A 22222-nucleotide genomic window follows, 5' to 3' on the forward strand; every position below is an offset into this window, starting at 1 on the left:
GCATGCAGAAAGCCTATTGTGTGACATCAGAGTTCTCATAATTGTGTGAACTAATTCCTCTAAAAATGCCTTCCTATCTATTGAACCATTATCTATCTATCTACCTATCTATCTATACGTTCATTCTATTAATTCTATTTCCTGGAGAACACTAATACACTGGGCAATTTTAACGGTTGACTTTGTTACTCATCATTCTGAAATCTAGGGAGTTCAAAATCAAGTGCCAGGAGAGTCCATGCCTGCTGAGGGTTCCAGTTCTGCTTCAAAGATCACCTTCTATGAGACTATACATGGCAGAAGCGGCAAATAAACTGCCTACGGTCTTTTATATAAATGAACTATTCCAAAATATAAATTTGGAATAACACAAATATTCAAACCATAGAATTCTGTCCTTGACACTCAAAATTGACTCTTTTACTATATAAAATACAATCATCCCAAATAATAGTTCTCAAAGTCTTAACTAGTTCCAACATCAACTCAAAGGTTTAAAATTCAAGGTTTTATTTAAATGTCATCTACATCAGATATGGAGAAGACTCAAGGCATAATTCATTGTAAGGAAAGTTGTTCTCCAGCTGGGAAACTGTAAAAGCAAACACCCTATGGGATTCCAGAATACAATAACAGGACAGGCAAAGAATGGATATTCCCATTTATAATGGGAGCTTTAAGAAGGAAGAATGTGTTGACTGCTCCCAGATAAATCAGAAACATAACAGCAAAAACAAAATTAAAACTTGAGGCTTGAAAATAATCTTGTTTGAGTCAATACCCTGCCTATTGGAAGAGAGAGGTTTGGGTCCCAACAGCTCCAGAAAACTTCGTCCCTATGTCTTTGCTGGGCACAGCTAATGCTGCAGATGTCATAGGTAGCGTCAGGCAAACTTGGTTTCCCCAGATTTTCCCATCTCTTAACACTATCAAATTATGATTAGATTTTAATATATGAATTACGGAGGATACAAATATTGATAGCATAATATCATATACAATTATGTCAAATAATTGTGGAAATGCAATTTTGGGGTAATTGTGTATTTTAAATCTTTTGTTAAACTTCAGAGGACTAGTTCTCTCTTACTGAAGTTTGAAATACCAGCATTGACAAAAGCCAGCCCTCATTGCCAATTCATTCATCCAAATGACACTTCTTTCTCTCAGAAAACAAAATTTTTTTTTCAAATGAAAATCAACACATAATGTACATCATTGGGACAGAGACAGAGGTTAAGATATAGGTACAAAGAGATAAATGCATATATAGGTATGTTTGTGTATAGACAGACACACAGACTTGCATATACACATACTCTAAGATAAGTGTTAATAAGAAGTTTTAGAAGAGATAGAAATCAATTTCAATCTAGCTACAGAAGAGAGGTATGTAAAAGGGCTTCAATTCCCCCCATCAACAATTTCTACTGACATTTTCTTTGCTTTGCTCTTGGAAATATTCTTCAAAAGCAAAGCTTCATCTTATTGTCTCTTCGCTTTGCTCCCTGGAGGCTTTTACATTTCTTGCCATGAAAAAGACAGTAGCTGAGTGAGAATTGTGTCTTCCATAAAATTGGAGATGGGAAATTATGAAAGATAAGATGGGCAAAGAAAATCTGCTGCCTTTAGACAGTTCTCAGGTCAGTTCTAGAAAAATTACTTTTAGTGCATGTGGATCTTGAAATTAAATTTCTTAAATCTACCCATGATCTTGTAACCCCTGAGTCTTCTTCCTGTAATACCTAGAAAGGCATTCAATTATTTGAAAACTGCTTCACTGCAGAAGTACTCAGTAGAACTGCCCACTTAGGAGAATAGGAAAGAACAGATGAACAGAAAGTCCTGAGTTCAGTATGAGGAAGACAGGATTTTCTGGAATGCTACAGTATTACATTTTAAAGACAGAAAGTTGGTACAGATAAAAGGAATCAGTAACATCACTACAATCAAAATAGATTGCTGAGTTAAAAGGAAGCCTACCTGCATTCTCAATCTTGCACAATATGATAACAAATCCAAGAATGCCTATATTTCTAAAAATCAGACACTGTACCTATAAAGCATGTTTATTATGAAGTAGAGTGTAGAGTAAATGGAGACTATATACTTGTTATATAAGGTTTACCTATGATTTTTTAATTCTTTATTCCCATGAGACCTTCAGGCATATTGATAACAATTAAAGGAAGCCACACCAGATATTACACAACAAAAAGGGGGATTCTGAGTTTTCAAAAGCTGAAATCATAACACAAACAACAGGGGAGGAATGAAAGCTCTGCAGGCACTGGGATGCTACAGAGTTAGTAGACAAACTCTCTACCACTTCTGAACTAAGACATGGGGTCATGAGAGAGAAGAGCAAAAGAAATGCGTCAACTTTGGAACAGATCCCTGAGGAATGACTTTGTACTCTGCATTTGCACCCCATCTGATATTTGTGAGAAGAAAAAGAACAGAAACCCTAGGTAAGTCTCAAAACCAAGAGGACAGGCTGTTTGAGCCTGGTTTCCCAGCCCTGTTCAGCCATCAGGATGCTGGACCCACCATGTTTTTGAATATGTTGCTGCAGTAATGAAGTAGACATAAGTGTCTGTGTGTTGAGATGTGAGATGGCCCTCCTGAGTTTGCAACAGACACAAAGTGGCATAGAATAACATAAAAAAAAAAATCCCTCTGGACGACAGGGAGGTACAGAGAGATGTCAGGGTCAGAATGTCAAAGACAGAAAGAGGTGTGTATAGACTTTATTAGAAAACAAGTCTGGAAAATACTGCTTTTCCAATGCCAGTTTTCTACAGCTCATCTTAAATGGGAAACAGGGAAATAAGCTATTAAAGAAACCAAAATGGCAAAATGATGACCAAGAACCCAGCTATGTTATAGACTTTTATTTCAGCCAGAAACTTACATTCATCTTTAGACAGAAAAGAACATAACAACCCTTGTTATATTAAAAATTAATTAACTGATTGAGTTTACCAACAAATAGCTAATTTTGTTTCACCACAATGCTAAAAAGGAATGGTAACGTAAATTAATTAGGGAAATACAAAAAATTTAAAATTGATATATTTTAATCAATATTGGCACATGGAATTAACATAATTGCTATAATTTACTGAGCACTTACTTTCCAAGTTGGGTATTCAGTGACTTGTTTACATTTTTTACCTTAAAAAACCATAATAATTAAGCAATTGTTATTATACCAATCTTATTTTAAAAGTAAAAAACATAGTGACTTGGCCAAAGTTAAAAGCCATAAGGTGGTAGAACTAGGATCAATATTGCTACCCCAAAACACTATATCATATATTGATGATTAGAAGGGTAACAGGGATATGGTAGGTAAGTATAAGAATTGAAGCTATATTGAAGGTTTGTTGTCCACCTACTATCCTTGCTGACCTAGCCTTTCATTTTGAGGGGTTCTCAGTCTTGTTACTATTGAAAATCTGAGTCGAATAACTTTTTTTGTTCTGATAGAATGACCTGTGAATTCCAGGAGGTATAGCAGCAGCCCTGAGCTCTGCCCACTAGATGCCACTAGTGTCCGTACTCCCACATGTGACAACAAAAATGTCTCAAGACAGTGCCAAATGTCCCACTAGATAACATTGAATGTGGTTAAGTGACCAACCAAATAACTTTTTTTTCACCAGCTTTCCTAAGTGTAGCTTACAGATTTCTTATGATCTTGATATTGACGATTTGAATCCAAGTGACTGGAAATACTAAAGATATACATACAGTTTATGGAAAGCAAATGTATGTTAATATGTGTTTCCTCTTTCTCTCTCTCCCTATATTCGTAACTCTATATCAAATGAATAAATAAAAATCTAAACAAAAAAGGGGGGTCCGGCACTGTGGCATGGTAGGCTGGGTCTCCACCTCTAGCACTGGCATCCCATATGGGTGCTGGTTCGAGTCCTGGCTGCTCCTTTTCCTTTCCAGCTCTCTGCTTAAGGCCTGAGAAAGCAGTGGAAGATGGCCCGAGTGCTTGGTCCCCTGAATCCATGTGGGAGACCTAGAAGAAGCTCCTGGCTCCTGGCTTCAGATGGGCCCAGTTCTGGCTGTTGTGAGCATTTGGGGTGTGAAACAGTGGATGGAATACCTTCTCTCTGTCTCTACCTCTCTCTGTCTGTAACTCTGCCGCAAATGAATAAACAAAAAAATCTAAAAAGAGAGATGTGTTTCCAATTGGAGATATGCTTGTTTTTCTTTGATATACTTAACTGAACTGCTTTATTGCTCAGCTGAAACTTCTTAGATGAGTTACCCTATCCATGTGCAATCTATCATGTATCAAATAAAGATCATAATAGCCACATTATATCATTGTGATGACAGAGTCAAACAATAAACAGAACAATCCAGGAGATGAAAACCACCTAGATCATAACCACAGATAGAGAAATCAAGGATCAATGATACAATCAGAGAGATTACAGTGCCTTAACTCAGTGTTTTTCTTTGTCCTTTTCTAATTTTTGAGATAATGTGTTTTTTATTTATATTATAGTCAAAGCTTTAATGCTCCACTGAATAAAGAGTTCAACAAATAAACAAGTAAAAAGACCATAGTTCAGCAGTAATATAGACAAAGGGTATAAAGAATAATCAAAGAGATGTCTATTTTCCTCATACACAGAGAATCTTCCATATGAGCATCTATGTCCAGATAGTTTTGATTTTTTATTTATGTAAAAATATATATGATGAGGAGAGACAATAGTTTAAAAAAAAGTTAAAAGAAAATAAAACGGGACTAAAATTATTGAACTATCTTGCTATGAAAATACACTATGTATTGTTAAAGACTATCTTGAGAAAAAAAGACTATAGTAAAAACTAAAATTATACTATCTGCTATTGAATAAAGCTTAATGTGTTGCAAAGAGCTGGTGTTACAATACTGACACTGACATTTACCCTGACATCATTAGTAATGACAATCAAATGATGACTAGGATTGTAAAAAGAGAAAATTCTATGACTTTGAAGATTAATGTCAAATTAGTTAGATAATCACTCAGGTTCAATTACATATGTACTATTTCTTTTGTTGTTGTATACATAATATAATTGATTTTTATGTCAGAGAAATGAGGACAAATTACAAGTCACAGCTTGACGTTTGGAGAACATAAATTTAGAACCAACAGAAGAGATATAAATTCATTATATAACCCACAACTTCCAAAAGTGATATGAAAATAAACAAATCAGCCAATAAAAAGAAATTAAAATTGTCGAAATCTTAAGATGGTTTAAATGGATGAAGGTGTAGATGATGAAATACAGAAAAAAAGAGAAAAGGAAGTAAAGATATTATGCTCTCAATATTACCAAAAACTTCATTTTCTATTAATCCTAAAATTCTAAGTAAAGCTTAACTATTTTCTGCATGTAACATATTTAACAATGAAGCTAGTGTATTATTTGTACAGCTAAGTCACTCTATCAATACTTCACCATACTTTTTAAAGTAATAAAGTATATAGGTTTATTGTAATTTACACTCTATTCTAGGTACATATCCAAAGACTATTTTTTTCATGAGATAAGCATCCACACAACATATGTAGACTTAGATAGTAACATTAGTAATTGATCTGTAGCAACTACTCGTGTGCCTGGTTTGCAGGATGAGAAATAAAATTATCGCATCTGTTTTGACAGTGATCTGATTAGAAAGGACACAGGTTATAAGAAGTTTACTAGAAGTATCCCTTTTAATTAACATGACCTTTCAATAATAGTGGCCTGTTACATTTTCAGTTGGCTAGAAACGATGATTTTTAGGAATTTTTGATCAAACATGATGTTTAGTTTAAAGAAATTAGAAATATCAATGGCATTTTTAAACATGAAAAGTTGAGCTTATAGAATATTCCATACTGAGCAGGCAAGCATGAAAACTTCTAAATGTGCTTTGCATTTCACAACAACTTCATATTAGAGAAGATTCAAGCCTCTAATGAACTCTATTTGTTGACTCATGCAAGAAAGCAAGGTAATTGCATTATCTCAACCCCACTGACGTTTTAAGCCATGGTGTTAGAGCTATTACACCATATAACTGAAATGAGATATATTAAAAAAACAGCCAAGTTGCTTTGAGGAAATTGGGGCATAACCTTTACATTCAAAGAATGAAAACTCACTGAATCAGAAAAAGTATACTTCTATCAGGGACATTTAACTCACTAGATAAATGTAAAACACTAACACTTTTCTTGTAAAAGTTATCAAAGTGATTGAAAGAACATGAAAAGTACCTCCTCAAAATTAATTGAGTTATATTTGATAGAAAATAGGAGATCAGAATATTGAATGAAATCTATTTACAATTTTGTTATTATGGGCCATCTACTATTATATCAGACAGCTTTTGGATATATTTATTCCCTGAAAAAGTAATAAAATACACAAGCACATATTTACTGAGCATTTCTCACACATTATACCATTTTCCTTAGTTTCATCCATATGGGAAAGAAAGACAAATGGATAAATATATTAAATAGTTTTAAACAATTAACATCATACACTGTAAGCACATACAATTTTTCTCTTTATGATACAGCAAGCTTATTGCCAAGTTTATCTGCAGATTTACACTCTTTTTTTTAAAAAAAAAAAGATTTATTTATTTATTTGAGAGGTAGAGTTACAGATAGAGTAAGAGACAGAAAGGTCTTCAATCCACTGGTTCACCCCCCAAATGTCCATAATGGCCAGAACTGTGCCAATCTGAAGCCAGGAGCCAGAAGCTTCTTCCAGGTCTCCCACGTGGGTGTAGGGGCCCAAGCATGGGGCCATCTTCTACTGCTTTCCCCGGCCATAGCAGAGATCAGCCAGAACTTGAATGGGCACCCATGTAGGGTGCTTGGTTGCAGGCAGAGGCTTAGCCTACTGCACCACAGCACTGAACCCAAAGATGTAGACTCTTATAACTGATATCATCATTATTAAATAATAGCTTCTGTATTAAATCTTCTAAAATTAGAAAGACAGTTTTGACACAGAATTGTATTGATTATATCTTGTTTCAGGACCCATGAAATGCCATTCACAAAGTTTAAATAAATATAAATATATTTTATATATACATATATATATATATAAAACACACACACAAACATATATTTTTATATCTGTATAAAACACACACACACACACACACATAGATATCTGGCCTAGCCATTAAGGTAGTGGTGATGGCTAAAGTAATTTGGTATCTGCCACACACAAAGAGAGATGGATTGTATTCCTGGCTTGTGGGTTCCACCTGTCCCAGTCCCAGTCTTTGCAGGCATTTGGGGAGTGAACAAGGGTTTGGAGGCTCTCTGGATCTGTCTCTTAAAAACAAAGTACACACACACACATACACACATACACACACATACATAATGTATCTATAAACTCTTGTCAAGCTATGAAATGAATACTGTGTATTTCAGTAGAGTGATAAATCAGATTATAGCACTGAATAAAAATGTCAAAAGTAATCTTAACATAGACTGACTATAAAAATTAATAAAGTGGTAAATTTATTTTTATGTTTTAAAAATGCTTATGTTGTGGGGTGGTAGAAATAACAAGGTGTCTCAAATTAGTTGGTACTTAAAAGTTACTTTTTCACCTTTGATAATGATAGAAAAACAAATTAAAAAATATTTTCAGAAAATAAGATAGTTAATAGCATTGGAGTAAGCAAATGTATAACGAACTGAATGTGGTAAGTAGATACCACTACTTTATTAAAGGAAGCATGGAATACCTTACCAAAGAAAGTCCCCTGGATGCAACCTCAAAACTTTGTGAAAAACAGAAAAAGGTAAACCCTGCTGTGTGGGGATGCCTCAGCAAAACTAGAACTTAACACCAAAGTTATGCCAAGCTATGATGTCAATTAGACAATAAAATAGTCCTATAAGGTACTTAAGACAAAAATAACTCAATATTGCAGTTGTAGGCTCTTTGAAAAGTAAGGAGCCAAGACAGAGCAGTGTTAAATCCATAGTCAGATTCAGCCTGAAGTGGTGAGAAGCTGAGGAAATTACCCCCCCCTTTTTTTTTTTTTTTTGCCAGGCAGAGTTAGATAGTGAGAGAGAGAGATAGAGAGCGAGTTACAGACAGTGAGAGAGACAGAGAGAAAGGTCTTCCTTCCATTGGTTCACTCCCCTCATAGCCACTACGGCCGGTGCTGCACCAATCCGAAGCCAGGAGCCAGGTACTTCCTCCCCATCTCCCATGCGGGTGCAGGGCCCAAGCACTTGGAAGAGGAGCAACGGAGACAGAACCCGGGTCCCCAACAGGACTAGAACCCGGGGTGTCAGCGCCACAGGCGCCGGATTAGCAGGCCAGAAATTATCCCTTTTAAGCTTAAGATTATGCACCTATGAAAGGGAAGTAATATCAGGAGCATACTCTGGGTATTGTAAAAACTAAATGAGAAAATTACCCACATAATATTCCTAGCAGTCCCATTTCTAATAATTTATAAGGTTAAACCCTCATGTTTGTCTTTTTCGTCCTCTCTTTTTTCTTTCCTCCACTTTTCTTTCTTCTATCATATTTTCATGTTATGAAATAAACCCATATTTGGCTAAATAAAGTTAAATGTGTACATATTCATTGCTTTAAAATACTCTTCTCTTTTCCAACACAGAAAATGAAATATTCACTCAATTCAGAAACTAAGAGAAAATAACCATGTTTGAGGAAGAGTCTATAAAATAAACTTATTGAATGAGAAAACAAGACTTCTCTTTTTCCTAAATTAATCTCTAAATGCAAAGCAATAGCAGAGGCCAGTCAATATTACAACAGGAACCTCACAGTGTTACTATGTTAACAAAGATATTGACTTTTTCAAAACATCCAAAATAATCATAATTATAGATGATAATACTACCGTGTACACTATCTAAAAGCCAGTGAGTATTATTCTACATCTAAAATTTCACTTAATACTCAGAACAAAACTATATAAGATAGTATCACTATTGTTATTTTACAGATGAAGCAAGTGAAATAAGAAAAAGTAGAGTATTCCTTTAAATGTCACAGCCGAAACAAAACAGACCAAACTGGCACAGCCCAGAGACAATGGCTTTAAGGGTTATACTGTACATAAAAATATTAAGGGTGATATTCCCTATTGAATAATAAAATGTTATTTCGCAGTAGAATAATTAAACCAAAGAAGCACTGACAAAGAAAAGATAAATACAATTGGATATTCTACAAATAGTTGAGTGCATTAAAAATCATGTGGGAGAGGTAACACCACATGAAAGTATAATCCACTGGGGACAAAAACCAGAAAAACATTTCTATAGCAGTGTCTAGTAAGAACCTTAATGTTTGCAGTATAATTAATTACTTTTGGATATTACCCTCTCAGAATGTTTAATGTTAAATAAATGAATTTTTAGCAACTTCATCTTTAAATTGTAAATCAGTACCAATTCAGTGTTATAATTACCTGATACTAATATTATTCTTACACAGGAAATGCCAATACAACTTATTTTAATTGCTATAATGTCTTATATTAGACACTATTATATTACTGCTTATTATAATATTATTTGCAAAATATTTATCTATGCTTCTAGATTATCTTTAGATAAATATACCCAGGAAAATGTAGATGTCTTAACTGTTCAGCAATATACATCTGATTTTGCAAAAATGAGAGTAATAATTTAATGAAACAGTCTTGATTATTCCATTCATATATATATATAAATTAAGTGATGCTCACCCAAGTTCAATGAAAAAATCTTGTTATTATGCAATTGGAACTGCTTTGTTTACTCTTATAAAAATCATTTTCACAAAGAACTTACCTTTTTAATAAATGTATATACATTAATAAATTTGTGAAAACTCAGTTTAATGTCTAAACATCTCTATTTCACCTGGAATTGAAAAGGATCTTGTGCAATAGCTGAAAAAAATACTTAAGTTTAAAAAGTAGGGGCTAGCACTGTGGTGTAGCTTGCAGTGCTGGCATCCCATATGGGAGCTGGCTTGAGTCCTGGCTGCTCCACTTCCAATCCAACTCTCTGCTGTGGCCTGGGAAAGCAGTGGAAGATGGCCCAAGTCCTTGGGCCCCTGCACCCGTGTGGGAGACACAGAAGAAGTTCCTGGTTCCTTGCTTCGGATTAGCTCAGCTCCATCCATTGTGGACAATTGGGAAGTGAACAGGCGAATAGATCTCTCTCTCTCTCTCTCTCTCTCTCTCTCTCTCTCTCTCTCTTTCTCTTTCTCTCTGCCACTGCTTCTCCGCATAACTCTTTCAAATAAATAAATATTTTTTTAAAAAAGTACAACTCCTAACAATTCACTATAATGAATGAATGCTCAGGAAAGCAAGGACTCTTCATTGAAACAATGTGCCTCTTTAATGGTTTGTACCCAAAGCCTAATAACTAGTCTCATGCAGATGCTGAAAAATACATTCTGAACAAGTTAGTGATATAAAATTGTTAATACTTATTGGGCATTTACTGTTTTCTGAGTATGTGGTAAGCCCTTTTAGTGGATTACATCATTTATCGTGTATAATCATCTAGTTGGTATTTGCACTGTTTACGATTACAGAAGTGGGCTTACTTGTCATCACATTTACAGCAAGTCACTCTCTCCATGCTTCTGGCACCGTATCTGTTGACCTGACCTGAGTTGTGACAATGACTAGAAGAACAAATACTTGAATATATGTTTTAACATTTATTTATTTATTTATTTATTTAATCAGAGAGACAGGAAGAGAAAGACAGAGTTTCCATCCATTCATTCACTTCCCAAATGTCCATAATGGCTGAGGGTGGGGTAGGCGTAAGTGTGGAACCAGAAACTCAATCTAGATTTCCCAGCCGGGTGGAAAGAGCCCAAGTATTCGACCCTCACCTGCTGCCTCCTAAGGTGTGTATTATCAGGGAGCTGCTGGAAGCAGAGCTGGGACTAGAACCCAGACACTCCAACATGTGACACAGACATTCTAACCAGGGTCTCAACCACAAGCCTAACACCTGCCCCAGTATTTGAAGTGTTTTTCATAGTACTAGACAAATGGTTTATTTGTAGAATCACTAAATACTTAATTTCCACAAACTTCAAAGGCACATTTTTTCACATCTTGTAATTGTCATGAACCTGAATGGATAAGTCTTATTTATCAAGTATAAATTTGTTACTTCTGGTGGCATACCTCCATAATATTAATCTCACATTGTTTAACTCAGTAAGCCATTTAATGACCATTTGAGATAGGAGCATGAGCCTTGAGTTTTGTTAGAAATCTGTTGGATTTTCTGTTAAAAGCAGTGTCAGCACAAAAACTTGCAGAATGGAAGTCATCAGCTTGGAAAAACAAAACAAGGCAATACAAAAATATAAGCAAACAAACCTGAGACAGCTGTGAAGGTGTAACCGAGAGTTTATGATTTAGGTAAAATCCGGGCACTGGAAAACCAGGAGAAAGCCAGTATTTCAGAGGATGTTACAAGAAAGCTTATCTTATTCTACTCAGAAAACCAGATTACCACAAATCAGGAAAACTTCAAGAAACCAGAGTGAGAAGCTTGAGTACACAATGTATAGAGATGTGTATCACAAATAGAAGGGTCATCCCACTCTTCCTTTTCTACATCCTGGACACTCTCATAACCTTACTGTAAAAGTCCTAGCAAACTGTTTCTCAGGGAGCAGTCTCTTGAGGGAATTATACCTCCCCCTATACTTGTCATATGTAAAGAAAGCTTTCTTTCAAGCATCTCCCTTTGGAGACTGATTATTTAGCTACATTCCAAGTCAATGTTGTGTGGATATGCTCTTGAGAAATTCTGCACAAGTGTTCAAAATGAAATGAAGAACAACACAATTCAGAAAGACCTGGTCATGGCTAGAGCTCTGGGTTGAATTCATACACTTTTAGTAGGGTGCTAAATAAGCATAGGTCTTAGAAGCACCTTGGGGGCCGGCACTGTGGTGCAGCGAATTAAAACCCTGGCCTGAAGCGCCGGCATCCCATATGGGAGTCGATTCCAGTCCCGGCTACTCCACTTCAGATCCAGCTCTCTGCTATGGCCTGGGAAAGCAGTAGTAGATGGCCCAAGTCCTTGGGTCCCTGCACCCATGTGGGATACCTGGAAGAAGCTCCTGGCTTCGGATCGGTGCAGCTCACGCCATTGCGGGATTCTAGGGAGTGAACCAGCGGATGGAAGACCTCTCTCTCTGTCTCTACCTCTCTGTAACTCTGTCTTTCAAATAAATAAAATAAATCTTTTTTAAAAAAGAAGCACCTTGGCCAATTTATTTCACTTAAGTTTTCTTTTTGTCAGTGCATATCATTCTATAAATATGTCAAAATATTATTTCATTAGTGAAATCTACAATACTGTCCCTGACAAGAAATCATAACGTATTATAATTGGCAGGCTTTTTCATTCTTTTTTAAAGATTTATTTATTTATTTGAAAGGCAGAGTTACAGAGAAGCAGAGGCAGAGAGACAGAGAGATAGAAAGAGAGAGAGAGGTCTTCCATCTGATGGTTCACTCTCCAAATGGCTGAAACAGCCGGAGCTGAGCCAATCTGAAGCCAGGTGCCAGGATCTTATTCTGGGTCCCCAACATGGGTGCAGGAGCCCAAGCATTTGGGCCATCTTGCAGTGCCCTCCCAGCCATAGCAGAGAGCTGGATCAGTACTAGAACTAGCACCCATATGGGTTGCTGGCACTGCAGGCGGCGGATTTAATTGCTACACCACATTTCCAGCCCCGGCTTTTTCTTCCTAATGATCGTATAAATCACAGTGAGTCACAATTGATGACAATTCATATTTCCTAAAATGTAGTAGGATTTTCAATGTATTTGTATGAAAGTCAGAAGAAATTCCATATACCACAAATCAGAATGCTCTTCCTTTCAAAAATGAGAATTATGACTGATGTGAACAAGTATGACCAAGAAGTGTGGTGATTGTATCCTGGGTACTTAGATGATTTCCCTCAAAGTGGTGTGTGCTTCAAATTCTTCTCTCACCATCATTGACTGAAGACATAAAGAAGCTTTAACATATGCTAAACTTCTTCAAATCCCACATATCTAATATATATTATTAATAAAGCAAATATTTATAAATGATATCTATGCTCTAGACCCTATTAGAAACTAAGAATTCAATGGTGAGCATTAAAAGGCACTTGCCTAGCTCAGGGTGCTAGGCAATCAGTGTAATGTGGGAACAAACACTGCTTTGAGATCTATATTTGCTGGGAGACATTCCTGAAGCGATGACAATGACCAGAGCCATAACTGAGAGAGGATATCGAGATCATTCTAAAGATTTATGGGTTATTCTTGTGGCCACTGTGAGGATTAAATGATAGTACTTTGACAGATGCCTCAAACATAACAAGAGCTCACTTCGTGTATGTTACCTATTTTTGTTAATATTAATTATGAACAGAAATAGCATGCTCAAAATCCTGTGTTATGAGAGAGTGTGGCTAATAAAAAGGCCTCAAAGAAAGGTGTGTGGATCATGTAGGGAAAGAAAAATGGAAAATTGTGTAACACAGGACTGGAAAAGTAGGGAGGCGCTGAATCTGCCAAGGTTTTAGGCTTTTCTGATTTTTTTTTTAATTCTAGAAAAGATTTCAACAGGGAAGCATGAAAATGAGCTTATCAAATTTGAACTTATAAAAGATATCTTTTGCTGCAGTGGGTAACAGGGATTGAAGGAGGTCAGACTGGATGCAGATTCATCACTTAGATGTCTTTTTAGTAGTTGTTCAGGCAAAAAGCAATGGTACCACAGAGAATATAACATTATGTGGTAGTACACAAACATCTTATTTCAGTATACTGTGAAAGTACAGATGGGTAGGTAGATAGCACACATTTTTTATTATAATGGATATTATAAATGAAATTCTAATCCCAGAGGCAACACATACTTGATTTAATCTTTACTAAGCTTTACTGCCTTTGTCAGGTGTCTGCAACTCAGTATATACTATTTATTGCTATTATAATTACTACTATCATCAGGTAAATGACATTCTGGAGTGACAAAACCTACAACATCTGAAACATTCTGAATTACATGGAAAAAATATGTTATATAATGTACACATTTTTCACAACTACAGCAGGGTATCATAGTACTTTTGAAAAGTATAATAGTTTTTCTAATATAGACATTTGATATGAAATTTTTGATGGATTTATTTCTAAATTAAATGTTTTTATCAAGCTGATTCATAGCTATAACCATGACAGGCAGCTACACAACCAGAATAAAACTCTTAGGTTGAATCCTAAGAAAAATTAAAAACAGTAACAAGTACATGGAAACAGAGAAGCACGAAGAAAAACACAGGGAAAACAACATACTAATATCTTTGTCACACCATATGACTTTGCTTACAGGAATTATGATTAACTGAGGAGATAAATGCCTGAGGAGGGCATTCATACAAGTAAATAAGAGCTAACTGCAAAACTTTGAAAGGAAGTTGGAATAGCAAAATTTAGGAATGTTTAGGAATATTGTAATTAAGAATTAAGTTATTTCTTATCGATATACATAGAATTCCACTGATATTTATGTCATAGCAAGGTTCTCATGGATAGATAATTAATATATCATCCATCTATAAGAGATATGTATCATGTGGTATACATATAGCAAGTCACATCATCCTAACATTTTCATACCATTTACCTAAAAAAGTAACCCTGGGGCCAGTGTTGTGGCCTAGTGGGTTAAGCATCTGCTTACAATGTCAGCTGCTCTTATGAGCACAGGTTTGGGTCTAGTTCCTCCACTTTCAATACAGCTCCCTACTAATCACCTGGAAAAGCAGTGGAGGATGGCCCAAGTGCTTAGGTCCCTGCCCCCATGAAAGAGACCCCTCATGAAACTCCTTGCTTTGGCCTGGCCCAGCCATGGTTGTTGTGGTCATTTGCGGAGGAACCAGCAGATAAAAGATCGCTCTCCTCTCTCTCTCTTGCTCTGTCTCTCCCTCTCTTGCTATAACTCTCACTTTCAAATAAATAAGTAAATCTTTATATTTTATATAATAAACACATTTCCTATAAAAACTCATGGGTTCTGAAGTTTAACCTTTTATATTAGTGATATAATCACTCTTAGACTATAGATACTTCCTTTATGACTTTATTTTTAACTAAGAATGATGTGGGGCCGGCGCCGTGGCTCAACAGGCTAATCCACCACCTGCGGCGCTGGCACACTGGGTTCTAGTCCCGGTCGCGGCGCCGGATTCTGTCCCGGTTGCCCCTCTTCCAGGCCAGCTCTCTGCTATGGCCTGGGAAGGCAGTGGAGGATGGCCCAAGTGCTTGGGCCCTGCACCCCATGGGAGACCAGGAGAAGCACCTGGCTCCTGCCTTGGGATCAGCACGGTACGCCTGCTGCAGCGGCCATTGGAGGGTGAACCAATGGCAAAGGAAGACCTTTCTCTCTGTCTCTCTCTCTCACTGTCCACTCTGCCTGTCAAAAAATTAAAAAAAAAAAAGAATGTGTGGAAGGATACACCTCACATTGAAAAAATTGATTATTAATGTGATGAGAGCAGACAGAATGAGATATGATAGGGTTGTGTGATGTGGTTCTTTTTGCACATGTGTCTTTTTTTATCTATTATTTCACTTCACACAATAATCAAACATTGTTGCAATTTGGGAAACCTCAATTTATAAAAGTAAAATAGATAAATGTAAAAAACTTTTAATATGGATTTCACCTAAAGTTAGTAATGAATTTCACCTAAAGTTAGTAATGAAATTCAAATAGCAGTGTTTGTTAAATTCACAGATAATGAAACAACATTCTTTAATATGTCATTTCAACCTTAAGCTTTCAATGCTGGAAAATTTCAGAATATTAGTATCAAATATCTTCATGACATTTCCCTCTATTACTTTATTTTAAATGAGTTTTTTAGTCATTGAAATATAGTACATATATCCTGCCTAGTTTCTGTCTTTTACAGACACATACACCATAGATGACTGACTGGCAAATAAAGAAAGATCCATTTCTTACTGATTTATGCTTAGAAACATTGTCCAGCCATTCCAGGTACTCTTTTGCCTTGTCTGGATTTTTTTTTTCCTCATTTGGGATCTTAAGCATCTTCTATAAGGCAATTGAGTATGGCTAAGAACATGCACACTAACATCTTTGTCCAGGTTCCACCATTATCTAGGTTTCTTGCTGTCTGTATGAACTGAACAAGCTATTTAATCTCTTTGTTTCTGGTTCCTCATTTTTTAAAATGGGGGTATTAAATACAGTTACCTCACAGGATTATTGTGGAGATTATGTGAGTTAATATTTGTAATCCACTTAAAAGAAGGCTTCATATCTAGTAGGTATCTTTTTTTCATCATTTTCTCTGCCTCTGGGATTTTCCTTTTTAATTCTCAAATCTGGCTTGACTCTGTTCTATCACTTATACATCAAATGTCCAATATATTTCATTATTGCTTTATTCTTTTTTCCAGTCATTTAATTTCTTCACCCTTTTAACTCTGTTTTATGTTTGCTCTTCAAATAATTTCTCACTGTCTATATAATATGGGGATGGAAGTGCAGCGGAGCAGAATTTAACGTTTTCCTTAGCATCAGTGAAGCACACCAGAAACTCGAACATGCCCGGGCTGTCAATGCGCAATTCCACATCCTCCGACAAAATGCCATCTGGGACAGTTACAGTAAATGTGGGGTCCCTTAATGTCAAGATTTACAAAAATGCCATAAGTAAATCGTCTCTACTCTCCACTTTCCAGTTCAAAGATACCAAGCTATGTGACTTCAGTCTTTGACCTTCAGTTTCTTCACTAGCAAATCAATGATGAAAGAATAGTATCTACCCCAAGGATTTGTTGTAAGAATTAAATGAGACATGCCTTCAAAAAACTCAAATCCTGTCTGGCACCTGGTAAACAGTCAGAGAAGGTTACTCACTGATATTAGTGGTGCTATTAATACATTGCCAAATGAGAAGTAATCAGAAAGCGAAAAAAGCCAGAGTACATTCTAAGTTACTTCAGAACAAGTTTAGGAACTCCTGTATGTGGATATTTCAAACAATGCATGGAAAATGGAATCAAAAGGTAAGTTTATTTTGGTGTAAAGAAACTTTTATATTGATGTATAGTTTTTCCAAATATATATTTTCCTTGGACTTATTGAAGACCCGTCAAATAATGTAAGTGCTATCATATATTGTTCATGGGCAGTGTAGACTAATGCTTTACCAAAGGCTTTGCTCAACATGTAATGGTCAATCTAAAGAAATAAAATGCTATGTTTCCTCTATAGCAGGTTTTCTCAACCTTGACATTGCTGGGTCATAGAGGTCATCCATGTACAGAAGGGAACTGTCCTGCGCATTGTAGGCTGCTAAGCAGCAGTCCTGGTCTCTTCCCATCAGATTCCATCTGCACATTCCTGCCCTCAGTGCCTCCACAAATTGCCAAATATCCCCTTGGGTCATCTCTGGTTTGAGAAACACTGCCTTATGTTTATCTACAGTGATGACAGTATTAGGTGATCATGGTGAACAACAAGATGTGACTTATATTCAATCTGATACTGAATATTTAAAATACATTTTAAAAATTAGGTGGGAGGGCATTGTGATTACCATGAGCTAAATCCAACATTTGGACCCCTGCATCCCATACTGGAAAGACTAGAATTAAGTCCCACCTCTACTTGTGATCCAGCTCTCTGGAAATATACCTGGGAAGCAGCAGATGCTGGCCCAAGTACTTGGGTTCTTACCATGCAAGCAGGAGACCCAGATGGAGTTCCTGGCTCCTGGCCCTGTCTGTTGTGGATATTGGAGGAGAAGACCGGTAGATGGAAGAATGTATTTTCTCTCTCTTTCTCTCCCCCACCCCAGCCTCTTCCCAGTGCAGGTCTGCCACTCTAATTTTAAAACAAATAAACACAGGAGTAAAACTTTAAAAAGCTAGTTTTTTATTAGGACTAACAATATCATTTCTGGTTCATGATAATTAGCCTTTTGTGGAAATAATTTGGTCTAGTTCCAATGTACATTCATAGTTTTTTTTTTTTTTTTTTTTGGTTCATTAAGTTTTTTTTTTTTTTTTTTTTTTTTTTTTTTTTTTTTGACAGGCAGAGTGGACAGTGAGAGAGAGAGAGACAGAGAGAAAGGTCTTCCTTTGCCGTTGGTTCACCCTCTAATGGCCGCCGCGGTAGCGCGCTGCGGCCGGCGCACCGCGCTGTTCCGATGGCAGGAGCCAGGTGCTTATCCCGGTCTCCCATGGGGTGCAGAGCCCAAACACTTGGGCCATCCTCCACTGCACTCCCTGGCCACAGCAGAGAGCTGGCCTGGAAGAGGGGCAACCGGGACAGGATCGGTGCCCCGACCGGGACTAGAACCCGGTGTGCCGGCGCCGCAAGGCGGAGGATTAGCCTGTTGAGCCACGGCGCCGGCCGGTTCATTAAGTTTTAACACGAGTCACACTGTTTTTCCCCTTTGATTTTACTGATGTAAACAAGAGTCAGAGTTTGGACTTTAACCATAAGAAGACAGTATTTTAAATACTGATACTGTAATATTTATGCCTGCTCTCCATCCCCTATCACTACCACAAAACTACAGTTTTTCTTCCTAAAGAATACTGGAAATCTCTTTAACATTAGGTGAGCTGTACTATTCCTCTCTACTAATATGTGAAAGTAATGTAAACAATAACTCAAGCTTTGAGATTCCATAATGGTTCTCCAAATTATGCAAATATATTTAAGAATGACCTTGAGGCCTCTTTGCTGAATCAAATAAGTTATCTGATAGTTTCCAAAATATAAATCTTACTTGTATAAAAAATAAGTGCAAGGAGTACAAAATCTACTGATGCAGAAGCTTGTAAGCACGTTGCCCAGAGGGAAATCATAAGGGACTCTATTGTATATACGATATACATGAATGTATGCATGTATATGTGGATGCTATGGAAAAAGCTTCACGTCTTTCAACAGATTCTCTAATACTTCAAAAACTCAAAATATAGTCAGTTCTACCATAACAATTTTTTTAAAAATACAAATTAGTTCATATAAAATTTATATATATGGCAAATAAATACATATATAGGGACATAATATATTTAAATCCATATTTATGCATGTAAATACACTTGCATATTTATGCATGTAAATACACAGTTGCACCTCAAGAACTCTAGAGGAGTGCAATAACTGCACCAGTTGAATGGAGCCTGGTGAGAAGCATTCACACCTCAAATGTCTAATAGTTACTTGAATTCACCATATGCCATTAGCCACAACCATCCAAACCTTGTGTGCAATTCCAATAATCCTTCTTCTGTGTTTTTGTAATAATTTATAAGCTCCAACCATTTCAGTGTCCACTTCCACGAGGTTAAGTGCCATAATTACTGAATTATTTCTATATTTCTCAGCCATTTATCTTACATAACACTACGCTACATTTTTTGTTAAGTTCCTTTTTTTGTTTTCTATTCTATCATTCACACAATTTTTGAGCGTTATGCCTTTAACTCTCTTTTCCCACAAGCCATGTGTATTTTATTGCACAATTATGCACAGTGTAATGGATTTTAGGAACACATATGCCATGTTATAACAGACCTCAACAGTAGTTTAATGATGTTGGCAAACATTCCTGGTGCTGTTGGATTGACACTGTTTCCACACAAAGGTCTTAGTAATGAATATTGAAAAGGGATTTTTAGCATTGTGTTAGTACAACTTGTTTCTTAAACATTCCATTTTTATATAAGAAGCACAGAAAGTGCTATTTCCTTAAAGCCCAGAGTAGTTGGGTGAATGAACCATAAAGGAAAGCAGGGGAAAGGTGTAAAAGAGAGAAAAAAAATTTGAAAATGTGCCTTTTCTCTAATCATTCCATAATTGATTTCTTGTCAACTGCTAAGGAGATGGGAAACAGGGCAGGTGTCATACTTCACACAAGGTAGCATTAGTTCCTTTGTCACTGTCTGTAAAGTTTTGCCTATGAGTCAGCTGATTTGATATTTACAGCTCAGCAAGTTCAGACATCCTGTCCAGTGCTATGGTTCAACCACAGATATCATGAGATGATTGGCAAGGCCATGGCATATCTAGCTTCTAGAAGATGTCAGCACTTTACAGAAGTGATGAAACTGTTACACCTAATCATAGAACCTTCCCTAGCCTCAACATTCAGCTAATATTTTGCCTCTAGCAAAACAAATTAAAATCTGAGGGATAAATAATTTACAGTTCTGCATCTGTATCATTCAAATTGTGTTACCAAGAAACAAAATACTTGTTCAAGTATTTCTGTTCATCTTTAGAGGCTGAATTTTGAAAAGTAGCACTATTCAGTGATATCCAATGGGAAAGGAGCTGAGAAGTCCACAGGTAGGAAAACTTCAGAAAGTCTGTGGAAAAATGGAATTAAAAGGTATGTTTGTGGCTGAATAATATTCATACAGATATAGACAGATCTCACATTTTCTTTATCCATTCATCTATCACATAATGGGATATTACTCAATCATCTGTCATTTGCAACCAAATGGATGGAACTGGAGGCCATCATGTTAAGTGAAATAAGCCAGGTTCAGAAAGACAAATAGCACATGTTTTCTCTCATATATGAAAGCTAAAAAATAATTAAGTTGCTCTCAAATCAGAGGTAGGTTTACTAATTAGTTGATTCTTACAGGCTGGAAAGGTAGGAGGAGTAGAGGGAAATTGGATAACAACAGGTATCAAATCACCTAGACAGAAGTAACAGGTTCTAGTATTCTACCCCACAGCAGGGTGACTGTATTTCACAATAACGATACCGTGTAAAGAACTGGAAGTAAGGAGATGATAGAAAGAAACATAAAGCAAAGATAAGGAAATGGAAATACTAATTGCCTTATTTGATCAGTTTATACTATATGCATGTGTTGAAATATGCACTACATCCCCCCCAAAAGTTCAAATATTACATGCTAATCAAATTTTAAAAAAATATTTTAAAAGCTTTTAAAATAAGAAATCTATTTTGGTGTAAATTATTTTTAATTTATGTGTAGCTTTTTTTGTATAATATGCATTTTCTATGAACTTTTTGAAGATTCCACATGTGTGATTCTTATTCTCATTGCCTTCTTTCTTAAGGTCCATTGTTCTCACCCTAAAATTAGAAAAAAAATTTGCATATATATATATATATATATCCACACATAACAAAGTAAATGTGACCAGCTGGATGTGTTATTACTAATTGTACTGCCTTTGTGTTAACAATAGAAAATCATGAGGCTCACAATCAATGATATCACAGCTGTGGAGGGTGGACAGCTTCCTCTCTCTTCCAATACTGGACCCATTTCCCTTTTATTCTTTTTTTCTTTTTCTCTTTCTTGTCTCATAAACAGTGGAAGAAGTGTACTATTTGCTAATGGGACTGTGTAGAGTAAGGGGCGACAGACCATCACACAGTGTATTCCTGGTACTATTTGAACATCTCACATGTATTAAGTCACTCTATCCTCAGTAAAGTATTATTATTTTACAAGAGAAAAGAGTAGAAGTAAGGAAGACCTTACCATTTGCTAAACTGCCATTCTGAGATATATTAATGTGGAGTAATGCTGAAAGTTTCATGATCACAACAGAGAGTTTTTATTTCTTAAGACAGAGGAAAACGAATGTTCTCATGTGGATTTCAATATCCTCATTTGATTACTGAATGTTGTAGGACTCCATATTGCTCAAACACAAGGCATGGTTGATTTTATCTATTTAATTTTTTTTTAAAGATTTATGCATTTATTTGAAACGCAGAATCACAGAGAGGCAGAGAGAGAGAAAGAGAGACAGACAGACAGAGAGACAGAGAGAGAGAGACACAGAGAGAGATGGCTGGCAAAGTCTGGAGCAGTGCTGATCCAAAGCCAGGAACCAGGAGCTTCCCCTGGGTCCCCCATGCAGGTACACGGGCCCTAGGATTTGGGTCATTCTCCACTGCCCTCCCAGGCCATAGCAGAGAGCTGGAGCAGCTGGGACTTGAACTGGCACCCACATGGGATGCCGGCACTGCAGGTGGAAGCTTCACCTTCCATGCCACAGCTTTGGCCCCTTGATTGTCATTTAAATCATATTAC

At 36.4% G+C, this 22222-nt stretch overlaps 1 protein-coding gene across 1 annotated transcript in view; it reads right to left on the bottom strand.

The window, feature by feature from the left end:
- LRRTM4 (leucine rich repeat transmembrane neuronal 4) overlaps window positions 1–22222 on the bottom strand; it is a 791060-nt gene that overhangs the window by 683577 nt on the left and 85261 nt on the right. The gene's annotated exons all lie outside the window — the stretch shown is intronic.

The sequence above is a fragment of the Lepus europaeus genome, chromosome 13 (genome assembly GCF_033115175.1).
Source record: "Lepus europaeus isolate LE1 chromosome 13, mLepTim1.pri, whole genome shotgun sequence".
Classification (NCBI taxonomy): domain Eukaryota; kingdom Metazoa; phylum Chordata; class Mammalia; order Lagomorpha; family Leporidae; genus Lepus; species Lepus europaeus.